This window comes from Budorcas taxicolor, chromosome 22 (assembly GCF_023091745.1).
Source record: "Budorcas taxicolor isolate Tak-1 chromosome 22, Takin1.1, whole genome shotgun sequence".
Classification (NCBI taxonomy): domain Eukaryota; kingdom Metazoa; phylum Chordata; class Mammalia; order Artiodactyla; family Bovidae; genus Budorcas; species Budorcas taxicolor.
The window spans coordinates 60,302,133-60,315,807 of NC_068931.1; the positions used below are offsets into that span (position 1 = coordinate 60,302,133).

Genomic DNA, 13,675 nt, shown 5'->3' on the forward strand with positions numbered 1-13,675 from the left:
GTTCTTCTTGTTCTTCTTATCATTTGTGTATCGTTTTTACATTTGAAATTTTGCGTGTCTGTGAAATATGCACAGATGTTAATAATGCAGGAAAAGTAGTTTGACTAAATTGCCTCACTAAAAAGATAAAATAAATTTAGGTGAATACGTTGTTTTAGATGTAAAGGTTTTACCTGAGAAGTAGTCACTAACACCTTGGAACTTTATAGGCATCTTAAGAATACCAACAAAATAAAACATCTTAATTTATTCAGAACTAGAGTTAATTTATTTATAGTCAACTTGGAAAGTTTTCTAAATGAGAAATACATAATTTAGTGACAGCAGAGCAATTCTGTTTCTGCAGATTCGAGCGTTTCAGATTTAAGAAACACAGAAATGAAATGCTGCATTGACTGGTTTAAGCCCAACAACAAACAAACAAAATCTAAAAGCCATTTCTGAATCTCAGAAGACATAAGACAATTATTCTAAGTAGCTCTGCAAATGCCATCACCCCTACTATATTTTCCATGACTTGCATAAAATAATCAAATTCTACTTCTTTTGGCCTTTCTCTCCACCTTCAATCACTCTCATGTCTTCCACCAAAGACTGCAGGTAGTGGGTAAAATAATAGATTTGCAACCAAAAATGAAAGAAAAGAGAAGGAAAAAAAAGGGCTGTAAAAATCTATCTCCAAATGGGAAATTCTTTTACAAAAAAACATTTGCATGTACTTCGGCAAGTGCAGAGATTTAAATGGTGTTGGGCTATGCCAAGCTGGCATGCATGCCCACTCAAAGCTGGTTGTTTTAACCATAATTGGGACCCTGAGCACAAAAGAGAACAAAGAAGCAAACTAAAAAGACAAAGCAGCCAGCCGCCAGTTTGCCCCTGGTGAATCCTAACTCTATTTTTTATTTCAGATCAGATAGGCGGCTCACTAGAGAGCTCCCTCGACTTTCCAGTAAATTCTCAGAAACCAGGGCCAAATGCAAAGCATTTGAAGGCACCTGTAAAATCCAGTTTCTCCTAGAAATTGACTGACACCTTGGTTGCTGGGGCCAGAACCCAGGTGAAAAAGCATATTTGTGCTGATGAAAGGTTTTTATTCTAAAATGATGCTCTCCAGGTGCCCTCTCCTCATAAACACTCTGTGGGATTGTCCCTGCCAGTAACAGCCACTGAAAAGAGGAAAATCTCCCTAAAAATATGGTCTCCCAGGAAATAATTTCTTCCTTATAGACATATTCAGAATTCCTTCCCAAGCAGATTCTGAAGCAAAACAAAGAAACCGAGCAGACAGAAAGTAAGTATCAACTCAAGGTCGAGGGACAAGCTGCCCACGAGGATCCCACTCATTTCTTTTCTCCTTGAACACAGGGCCAACTTACTTGGCCTGCTATACTAACAACATAGTAAACTAAATCATTTGAATTCTCTAATAATGATAACAATAACAACAGGAATCACAGTGAGCTTTCGCTTCTATTAAGACAAATTTTTTTAATTAAATTCCCGTGTTACTGATATAACTATGTCCCCATAAACAGTACTGCTTCTGCTGCTAAGTCACTTCAGTTGTGTCCGACTCTGTGCAACCCCATAGACGGAGGCCCACCAGGCTCCCCCATCCCTGGGGTTCTCCAGGCAAGAACCCTGGAGTGGGTTGCCATTTCCTACATTTATCTTAATACACTTATTTGTCAGGAAGTCTTTTTTGAAGTATGCTGTTGTTTCGTCCAACAATCGCCTTGTCCATGAGATTTCCCAGGCAAGAATTCTGGAGTTGGTTACCATTTCCTTCCACCCAAGGATCAAACCTGTTTCCTGAATTGCCAGGAGGGTTTGTTTTTTGTGTTTTTTTTACCACTAAGCCACCATGGAAGCCCCTTATTGAAGTGTTCCTATTGAGTCGCTAAGTCGTGTCTGACTCTTTGCAACTCCAAAAACTGTAGCTTGCCAGGCTCCTCTGTTGATGGGGTTCTCCCAGCAAGAATACTGGAGTGGGTTGCTATTTCCTTCTCCACTTATTGAAGTATAGTTGATGCATAATATTATATAAATTACAGATGTACAATATAATGATTTACAATTTTTTTAGATTATATTCCATTTATAGTTACTAATAAATATTTGCTATATCCCCTGTGTTGTACAGGATTCTTGACAAGTGCCTTCTTCCTATGTTTTTAACTTTATGATACCTTGCTAGCTCAACTCAACCTTAAGTTTCTTGAGAAAAGTGACTGCTTTTTGTTACTTATGTGTTTTCATTCCCTCTTTCCTCACACAGTGCTTGGCACATAGTATGGCTTCAGAAATTGCTTTAGAAATATCTGAGTTACTGATGTATAGTTGGTATAATTTTAAGGCAACTTCTCTCAAAAAATGTTAGCTTGAAACCATTAAAAATTTCCATTGATTGATGCCCAAATTATAATTGATAAAGGATCTTCACTCTGCTTCCCCCTCTAAGTAGGTTTTGAAAGCTGTTGGAAAAGACCTTGATGCTCGGAAAGATTGAAGGCAAAAGGAGAAGAGGGCAGCGAAGGATAAAGTGGTTGGATGGCATCATCAATTCAACGGACATGAACTTGGGCAAACTCCAGGAGATAGTGAGGGACAGGGAGGCCTGGCGTGCTGCAGTCCATGGGGTCACAAAGAGTCGGGCATGACTTAGAGGCTGAATAATAACAACAACAGGAAGAGGGAAAGTCATCCATGGTCCTTTTATCCCATTTTGGCAAAACGTTTCCTGTTACTTGGAGTCTGTAGTAATGTGATGAGAATATCTAGCTGGTTGACTACCATCTCTTCAATTGCCCACTATTTCCATTTTACTCCCAGATCCATTTTACTCCCAGAACCCCGCCGTCAAGGGAACCCAGAATGGTAGATAAATATGCAGTTACAAGCCTTTCCTCTTTGCTTGCAGTCCCAGGCGCTGACAGGGAGCCTGGCGTCAGGATGGAATGCACACCCTGGGCTCTTGACAATTGCTGGATCCATGCTCTGTCTCTCTCTTTCACATGCTTCATTCTTTGCTTTCTGTTAAGGATATGTATTGACTTTGCGGAACACTGCAGTGAGCTGTAAATGATGCATTTAATGAAAAATCCTTGCCCAGCACTTTGAAAGAGAACACAACAATGTCGGGCGATCATTGCTGGGCAGTGATGGGTGTTGTAATATCACATTCATCTGTTTCACCAGCGAGAGAGACACGCTGCTGATTGGCAATATTTCAAGGGTATGTAGTAAGAAAACATCAACTGATATTTTAATCATATTCATTATTTGCTGTTTCTCCTCTCCCTAGCATGGTAATCTTTGATTCTTTAAAGATCAGGGACTTTTATTTCCGTCTTAGCTGTGCCAAAGTTGTGTGGGCAGTCTGATTTGACACCAGCACCCACTAACAGACGATGATGCTGGGCACCAAAGGCAGGGAGGGGTTCGTGCCGAAGGTCTGGGACTTGCCTTGGTCTTGCTCGGCAGACGAAATGCAGCAGTTATTTTTCAGACTGCAAAATTCAAAATGGGGCTCAGGGTATTCGTTTCATCTACACCAGAGAAGGCAGACCGAGTGGCATGGCTTTTGTTGAACTCGAATCAGAAGATGAAGTCAAACTGGCCCTGAAAAAGGACAGAGAAACTATGGGACACAGATATATTGAAGTATTCAAGTCAAACAACGTTGACATGGATTGGGTGTTAAAGCATACTGGTCCAAATACTCCTGACACGGCCAGTGATGGCTTTGTACAGCTTAGAGGACTCCCCTTTGGGTGCAGCAAGGAAGAAATGATTCAGTTCTTCACAGGGTTGGAAACCGTGCCAAATGGGATAACATCGCCGGTGGACTTCCAGGGGAGGAGTACCGGGGAGGCCTTTGTGTGGTTTGCTTCATGAGAAATAGCTGAAAAGGCTCTAAAGAAACACAAGGAAAGAATAGGGCGCAGGTACATCGGAATCTTTAAGAGCAGTCAAGCTGAAGTTAGAAGTCACTGTGACCCACCACGAAAACCTACGGCTGTGCTGCGGCCAGGTCCCTATGACAGACCTGGGGCTGGAGGAGGGTATCACGGCACGGAAGGGAAGCTGGCCTTGGAAGGACGAGGCACAGTGCTTATGGTGGAGGTTATGGAGGCTATGATCATTCAGTCAGTTCAGTTCAGTCGCTCGATCGTGTCCGACTCTTTGCGACCCCATGAATCGCAGCATGCCAGGCCTCTTTGTCCATCACCAACTCCCGGAGGTCACTCAAACTCACATCCATCAAGTCAGTGATGCCATCCAGCCATCTCACCCTCTGTTGTCCCCTTGTCCTCCTGCCCCCAGTCCCTCCCAGCATCAGAGTCTTTTCCAATGAGTCAGCTCTTCGCTTGAGGTGGCCAAAGTACTGGAGTTTCAGCTTTAGCATCCTTCCTTCCAAGGAAATCCCAGGGCTGATCTCCTTCAGAGTGGACTGGTTGGATCTCCTTGCAGTCCAAGGGACTCTCAAGAGTCTTCTCCAACACCACAGTTCCAAAGCATCAATTCTTCAGTGCTCAGCCTTCTTCACAGTCCAACTCTCACATCCATACATGACTACTGGAAAAACCATAGCCTTGACTAGACAGACCTTTGTTGGCAAAGTATAATGGCTATAATGATGGCTATAGATTTGGGTCAGATAGATTTGGAAGAGACCTCAATTACTGTTTTTCAGGAACGCCAGATCACAGATACAAGGATGGGACACTGTGGAACAGGACACAACAGGACACTCTGCACACATACGGGGACTACCTCACAGAGCTCCCGAGAACGGCACTTAGAATTCTTCTTCACCGCTCAACCCTGTGAGAGTACATACTGAAACTGGTCCTGATGGCAGAGTAACTTGTGAAGCAGATGTCAAGTTTGCAACGCATGAAGGTGCTGTGGCAGCTGTGTCAAAAGACAAAGCAAAGGTGCAGCACAGATATGCAGCACTCTTCTTGACTTCTAGAGCAGGAGCAAGCTGTGGCGCTTATGCACACCAGTCGTTATGGCGGCCCGGCCAGCCAGCAGCTGGGCGGGGGTTGTAGAGGCAGCTGCGGTGGCCAGAGCAGCATGAGTGGATATGACCAAGTTTTACACGAAAATCCAGTGATTTTCAATCAAACATTGGATAGGCACCCACTGCAGTAGTGGAAGCCGGGCATCTGGGGGAGTGGACGGAATGGGAGGGATGCCCAGCACGCCCAGTAGGAGGGGTGGATGGGGAGTGTGACGGATCCTGACCACTGACCCTGGTCAACATTTTTAAAAGAAAAGCTTACGTTTTAGCTGTTCTGGAATACAAGCTTGTGATTTATGCTTCCTCTAAGTGGAAATCAGGAATGTTTTAAAGACTTAGTTCAGTTCAGTGCAGTCGCTCAGTTGTGTCCGACTCTTTGCGACCCCATGAATCGCAGCACGCCAGGCCTCCCTGTCCATCACCAGCTCCCGGAGTTCACTCAGACTCACAAGGTTTGGTATTTTTGAACACGTTCATCTAGGATGTAACAATCAGGTTGAGTAAACTATTACTGTTTAACAATTTTCAGCTTTTCTCATTTTAGTTCTATTGTAGGATGTACTTGAGCAGTAAGTGTATTTGGGTTAAAGCTGTTGAATTATGTTAAATGTTGCCCTTACATCATATTACATTGAAGCCTGCCTGGATGCATGTAGAAAGACATGCTTTTCTGTAAAACTCAACATAGGAGTTGTGTCTATAAAAAGTGAAACATTTGGCATGTTTGTTAATTCTAGTTTCATTTAATAACCTCTATAGCACGTAAGCTTAAGCTTTTTTTTAAGTTATTGGGGGAAATTTGACATGCAATACCAATACCTTAGCATTTTGGTTTTGGTGTTTGTGTGAAATTCTGAGGCCTTGATTTAAATTTTTCATTGTACTGTGATTTTTCTTTTAGGCGTATTGCACTAAGTGAAACTTGTCAAATAAATCTTCTTTTAGGAAAAAAAGAAAAAAAAAGATCAGTAACTTTTGTCTGAAAGTCCCAAATCCCATACTCTGAAAAGACGCACTAAAGGATTTTCAGTGACTAACTCTTTTGGAGGAATTATATTAAAATTTTGATTTCCACGGAGCTCTGTCGTTATTGCTACCATCCTTGCATTTCAAAATCAAACTTCAGGTTATTGAAAAGACTTATGTTCTTCCAGTCTCTCTTTTTTTCTTTCTTTCTATTTCTCTCCTAAAACAGAAACAAAATAAACAGGACTTGCTTCAACAATTCTAGAAAGAACCGTGTGAGTGACAAAGTCCAATTGAAACAGCCACCTGACGGCGCGGGACAATCTGCCCGGCAGAGCCAGCGCCGAAGGAGCCTGGAGATGCTCCGGGCCGCCTCCGGCCCGCCCTGCCCCCGGGCCCGGCGCTCACGGCCGTTCACCCCGGTGCTGCTGCTGGGCTTCCTATCGAGCGCGATGAGCACACAGTGCCCGGCACACTGGGCACGCGTTTCCCGCGGTAGCCCGACCGGCAGCCACCAGCTGGTGTGTTAAGAGAAGCCTCCCTTGCTGAGCAGGCCTGGGACCAGAGCAACAGGCGCAGGAACAACCGCCGCAGGCCGCGCCCCGGGCCTCGGGCGGCGACTCTCCGACCGCACCCTGGAGAGCCGAGCCCGGGGCCTTGGGGAGAAGCGCTGGCTCCGAGGTGGGCGCACGAGCCTGCCCACCCCGCCGGAGCAGGCTGCCCCCGCGCTCCCCGGAGGTCACCTCGTGCTGGTCCAGCCTGAGGCTCAGCGCCCTGGAGACGGCGTCATCCTGTGCTGTTCCGCCTCCAGCCGCTTCCTCTTCTCATCAAGAGCCCGTCCAAACTGCAGCCCGTTATCTGCTCTTAATTGATGTTACCGTTCACTCTATTAATTAAGGAACAGGCTTTCTCGTGGGCTTTTTTTTTTTTACATAATCCAACCACTAGAGCGCGTTTCCAAGTGAAGACAAAAATATTTTCTACATGGTACATAAAGATTTGGCCAATTTTGAAAGGGGAAAAAAAAATAAGTCAGCTGTGGCCTGGGTGTCGCAGACATGAAATAGCTGCTTGACAGGATTTTGTTGCTGTTTGTTACCTTGGCTTGACATAGATGGAGTATGAGCTACAGAAACAGTCACTCATTTTTTTCCATTTATGTCTAACTTTGACAGGTTTCCTAGAGTCTCCTGAGTGGTACGCTGCATCTCCAGCCAACCTAGAGCATGGCTGGGTCTTCAGAGAAACCTAATTAAATTTGTGGTTAAAAATATCTTCGTTTTAAGTGTATATAACTGTAGGAATGTTATGTAGAGATCCATACAGGATGACTAGGATCCTATTACATTCAAATATTAGAGATTTCCTCATGTTTATAAGGTTTTTTTAAATTTAAATGACTCCCTTTATTTCCTATCACTGGATAAATTATAGAATAATTCATATATAACTTACAGATTTATATTTTTCCAAGAACTGTAGGCTGCATCCGACTCTCACAAACTCAATAGGCTTACGTTCCATTTTATTGAAGTCATCACTTGTTCTATCTATATTTTTCTATTTGTTTTATCCATCTTACTTTTATCCATTTATTAGAGTACTTTCGGACTCTAATAAATCACACATGGAAACTCGTTCAGTCATGTCCAACTTTTTGTGACACTATGAACTGTAGCCCACCAGGCTCCTCTGTCCATGGAATTCTCTAGGCAAGAATCCTGCAGTGGGTAGCCATTTCCTCCTCCAAAATCACACATAGTCTTCCACATTCAAGCTGTACTGGGCTAAAGAGGCCACCTCAGATCTTGTTTTCATGGACTTTCTCTTGAAAGAGAGCCTTCTTTTGCTCACTTCTGCTTGCCTCCTCTTTCCCTGACAGTCCTTCCTGCTTGACTTGAAGAATATGTTGGTGTCTAACGCTGGGGAGATGGGATGTTGTCACTTCCTCCTAACACTTTTCCTGGGTGGATGGGATCTCCTCAGGAGCGTGAGGTTGGCTTCCAGTAGAAGCCTGCTGTATGAAACACTGCTTGCAACTCCAACGCTTTGACCTCGCTTTTCTATTTCCTCAAGCTTTTGAAGGATGATTTGAATGTTCTAACTCTAAATCCCTCAATTTCTATTTTGTAAGTTCAAACATTCTTTGACACGTCTTTATGAAACGTCCCTAGCTTTCCCGGTAAGATGTTCAGCCTTTATCTCCCCGCTCCATTGTCTCCCTCGCCAACTCCCTCGGGTTGCCCATCTCTTCCAGCTTTCCAGAACATCTATTCTTTTGCAGACATTCCTTTTTACGGACAAGTAAAACAAAAAGCGCGCCCCACAGTTATCACATTCCATTCCCTGAACAGAGAATTGTACAGAATCCAGTAACATCTCACCACTAGTTAGAGCCTGCAGCAAAACATGTCATTAAATTTGCCCAGAGTTCCCATAGAGCTCAACAGAAAATTTTCAACTAATAAAACTAAATACGTGTTTTCTAATAATTGCTTATCAGTGTCCAATATTTATTTTTTCCACATCTTTATTTTCATTTCTGTTTGGCCTCTTGTATCACTCTAAACCGCATGTCCAAACTCTAACTATCCTTGGTCTTGTTGAACGAATTTTCAATACTTTCCATTTTCTTTCAATTTTAGGATGTTTGCCTTTGTTTAAGGATCACATTGTCAGCATTTTGGGCATAATTCTAACATTTCATGTATTGACTCTCTTTTTCTTATTGCCAGTGGGACGTTGTCTGCATATGTTAATGTGGCATTTAGGCTACCCAATATTTCTTTTCTACCTTAAACGAGATAACTGGTTATCTCCCTGCTTTTTGCCTCTGAAAAAATATCTAAAATCCACATTATGGCAAAGGCTGAGACACACTTCTTACTCCTGTCATTTTTTTTCTCTCTCCACCATTGAGAGTAAAGATGGATGTCTTTCATTTCTGTGTAGACTCTTCATACATTACAGCAACTTGGCTGGCACACAGCTTTGAATCATCTTAAAGAAAAACTGTGTTTGCTAGATCCAAAAGTTGTTCTCAGTCTAAGCCTAACAAAATCCCCTCCTTTGGCACCTTCTTTGTTTTTTTTCCCCCCGCAAGACCAGCATCAGTCATCTGACCACCACCACGTAAACAAGATCTGGAGAAGTGCTTAGAAACCTGTTTAAAACTCACTGGTACTGCCAAGCTTTCCAGCAGGCAGAATTCTCCCACAAATTCCATGTAATCAGCATTAGAAATATCAATGAAATCACATTTTCCTACCTGCCTTCTCCTTCTCCCTACAGATCATCTCACTTTCCTCATCACATGCCATGAAGAGCGTTGAATATTTTGTTCACCTCAGCTTCCAAAATGCAGAAAGAAACCATCTAAGTTAGAAATGCTTGCCTTGCCTAAGAATTTGATCACATTGCTAACTTGGAGCTGAAAGTAACTGATATTTCTAAAGATGCTATCAATGTTCTTTGCAGAACTGTCTCAGTGACAGGAAACTAACTGGCTTCCTTTAACACACACACACACACACACACACACACACACACACACACTTCACACACCCCGACCCTCTTAGTTCGTTCTCCCTTGGTGATTATGCCTATCCTCTCAGCCTGGAGTATCTGAGTTTAACTTTATAAAGTGAGCTGGGTTTACCCAGTGAAAACAGTCAGATGATCATGAAAATCCCCGAGAGCAGGGCCTCTCAAGGAACCTGAGTCGGGACAGTGAGGCCCAGCGGACCCTCCCCTCATGGAGACCCTCCTTTGTCTCTGCTCTCGGAGACCCAACATTTCTTTGCCATGAACTGCTTGACTTCTTTAGTCTTTCTTCCGTCGTTTCCCCACAAGCTTTCATCTCAAAGTGTAGCTCTTCCTGCTCTAAAAACAGTTCTTAAAAGTACTCCATTGTTCACATTATTAACTCTTTCAGCCCCATTTAATCTATTTGTTTTCCTCTCCAGTCAAGCACCCCTTCTCTGCTTACAAATCAGATGGAGTTGCCATTGCTCAACTTCTTTTCTGTATCAGCTTCATCCTATATATAAATCTTCCTTTATTGCTCTTTGATTTCTATTATTCATGCTCTAATTTCCTCATTGTTTTCCTATACAAATAAATTTCTTCTTTGAAAGCCTTTAATCTCATCCCCCACCTTGCAAACATTCTCTCTCTTGCTGAATGAAGACATTCCCACCCTTCCATGATTTTTTAAATAGAGTTTCAGCTTTTACGTATTCTGAGGTGAGCTTATTCCTCCACCACAGATATTAATTATATTTTCCTGATTCTTCTAATTAACTTGACTTTTATCTTTAGAAGGACAATGCATTATTCATTCAGAGGTTAGGAAACTTTTTTCTAAAAAATATTCATTTACTATCTCTGTCTAGTAAACACTGTACATATTTGAGCTAGACAGATGATGGAAAGACCTGTCACATTTACTGTGGAGCTAGATGAGCCAAGAAACAGCTGAATCCAATGAAACATGTACCTCTAGGGAGGCTGGCCCAAGAGGTACCCATCGATAAGCAGTGATCAAAGAGTTCCCCAAATAAAAGGAAGTGCAATGTTGAAAATGGAGCTGAACTCTGCCCATTAGCAAACCGCAGAGAGAGCGGTAAAGGGGACAGGAGAGGGCAATCATTGGCTTTTTAACTCTATTTCCAAATGTAATTCCAAATTCCAGCCCATTCCTGGCCAGACACGTAATCCTCTTGACAAGTGTTTTCAAACCACACGTCTGGTTTCTTACTCTGCAAGAACACGCGCAGTGAACCTGCCCCATTCCACAGCTCACCTGGCTCTCCTCCAGCAGACAGCTTCCCGGACTTCCCACCTTGCTGAGTTATTTCTCTTTCAGAAGCCACGAAGGCACGGGTGACTTTTCTTAGTTCCCAGCTTCCTCCCCACTCCTCCGGTTTCTCTCCTTTATTCTGACCTCAGGGACTGGGGCCCATGCTCTGCCGATTAATCACCGTCACTGCCTTGGGTCTCCCTGTTGGTGACAGCCAAAGGGCTCGCCTCTCCTCTCCCCCTCTGCAGGCCCATGGTCTCTAGAGCAGTGGATTCTCAGCTGTTTTGTTCAGCAGGAATTCTCCTACCGGCACTGCCCTGGACAGCTCTTCTGGCTCCTCTCTGTAGTCCTCGCTGCCCTTCCCGTGTCTGGCTTCCCTCCCCGTCAACGCCTTGTTCGTTTCCCGTCTTTTCTGTGGCCCCTCATCCTATCTCGCCTTCCACCTCTAGGTGGCGCAGCTGCATCGGGAAGCGCAGGGGGCAGCAGCTTTAGCCCTTTAAGCTCTCATTCCAGAGGGTCCTCCCAGACGGTCCTCCCAGACGGTCCTCCCAAATGGCCACAGACTCGCTCTTCTTCCTCACACAGACTCTAAGCCTTCCATATAAAGAATCATCACTGGGTCCTTGTTCTCCACACGTGAAAGACTTCTGCTAACAGCATATTTACTGGAATAATTTCTTAAACTGTGCCCATAATCCATTTGTCTTTGGGCTCTGGTAAAATCAGTTAAGCTCGGTAAATCTCACTGTCCTTGTCTATGGGGATAGGAATAGTAGCTACCTTAAACTGTGATGATGCAAGTTAAATATGTATACAAATGTTAGGTACCATCTCAGTCCCATAGTAAACAAGCGAAAAACGCCACATAGAGATATTATTAGATGGAGAAACAATAGAAACAGTGAGAGACTTTATTTTCTTGGGCTCCAAAATCACTGCAGATGGTGACTGCAGCCATGAAATTAAAAGACGCTTGCTCCTTGGAAGAAAAGCTATGACCAACCTAGACAGCATATGAAAAAGCGGAGACAGTACTTTGCTGACAAAGGACCATCTAGTCAAGGCTATGGTTTTTCCAGTGGTCATGTATGCATGTGAAAGTTGGACCATAAAGAAAGCTGAGAATCCAAGAGTTGATGCTTCTGAACTGTGGTGTTGGAGAAGACTCTTGAGAGTCCCTTGGACTGCAAGGAGATCCAACCAGTCCATCCTAACGAAAATCAGTCCTGAATATTCATCGGAAGGACTGATGTTGAGGCTGAAACTCCAATACTTTGGCCACCTGATGTGAAGAGCTGACTCATTGGAAAAGACCCTGATGCTCGGAAAGATTGAAGGTGGGAGGAGAAGGGGATGACAGAGGATGAGATGGTTGGATGGCATCACTGACTCAATGGACATGAGTTTGAGTAAACTCTGGGAGTTGGTGATGGACAGGGAGGCCTGGCGTGCTGCAGTCCATGGAGCTGCAAAGAGTCAGACGCGACTGAGCGACTGAACTGAACTGAACTGAACTGAGATGTTACTACCATTGGTGCCATCATCAGTTCTGTCGTATACCAACTGTAGTCCTTTTTGTTAAGTGAAAATTCCTGGAATGCCATTCTAACTCCATCTTCCCTGAGTTTTGGTTCCCTGTCCCCAAATACTCTTTTTCTTTTCCAAAAATATCTCCATCCCCAAAGAAGCCCCAATTGCTCCTACTGTTTTATTTCTGGAAAGAATGGTGAGAATTTTTAGTCCTAAACATGCTAAGTAAAATCACAACAAATTTCTCCTGAGTCCTGTCCCTTTTTCTCCTATAAGATCTCCAAAATAAATCTATTTTCTTTATTTATCTAAAGTTCACATTGAATTTCTTATGGGGAAAAATTTGGTTTATTGAAAAATATTTCCCTTGGATCCATCCTAATTGAGCTCATAGGGTACCTAGCCATATAACCTTTCTTTGGACAGCTGTTCCTGCCCCTTGTTAAAAGAATTCTTGCAACAAATGTGCCTTTGATGCCATGTTTATGGTGCTCCCTTCCTCTTTCTCAAACTTCCCAGATATTCCTTACTTCTCTATTCTATTCCTTTCTATCTATATGAGAAGCAAAATAGACAGAGTAACTATTGGGACTACAATCATTCCCTTTTCCTCCTCACCCTTCTTCACCCTCACCCAGCTTTTCAACTTTCTGCTGTCTCCTTCTCGTCAAGCTCCCACTGTAACCGACTCTAACCTGGCTAAAATGTCATACCCAGAAGTGTCTGTTCCAAAATAGGGCATTCACGCATATAACTGACCCCAGGAAGTTGTAAGAATCGGACCCACCCCGAGCTGTAACAGACTATATCTACTTCTTGGGCCTCTTTTGCAATTTTAGTAACGTCTACAACCTCTTTATGGGAGATCTCTCAGCTGAAACTGTCCTGAGCTCCTGACCACACTGGGAGATAGTTTTATCAGATGTTAGACTCATAGATCAGAGGAGGCAATGGCACCCCACTCCAGTATTCTTGCCTGGAAAATCCCACGGATGGAGGAGCCTGGTGGGCTGTAGTCTATGCAGTCGCTAAGAGTCGGACACGACTGAGCGACTTCACTTTCACTTTTCACTTTCACGCATTGGAGAAGGAAATGGCAGCCCACTCCAGTGTTCTTGCCTGGAGAATCCCAGGGACGGGGGAGCCTGGTGGGCTGCCATCTATGGGGTCGCACAGAGTCAGACACAACTGAAGCGACTCAGCAGCAGCAGCAGCAGCAAACTCATAGATGAGAAAGTGCAATCAAAAGAAATGAAGAACATGCCCAGGGTCCACTGAATGATAGAAAAAGCAATAAATTCATGATCCCACAACTTTTCCTATAAGAAAAAGGAAGCATTTTTCAAGTA

At 43.6% G+C, this 13,675-nt stretch overlaps 1 pseudogene; it reads left to right on the forward strand.

Annotated features, from left to right (window-relative positions):
• The first annotated feature begins 3,410 nt into the window (after window positions 1-3,410).
• Window positions 3,411-5,242, forward strand: LOC128067414 (heterogeneous nuclear ribonucleoprotein H-like; annotated as a pseudogene).
• Window positions 5,243-13,675: the final 8,433 nt, after the last annotated feature.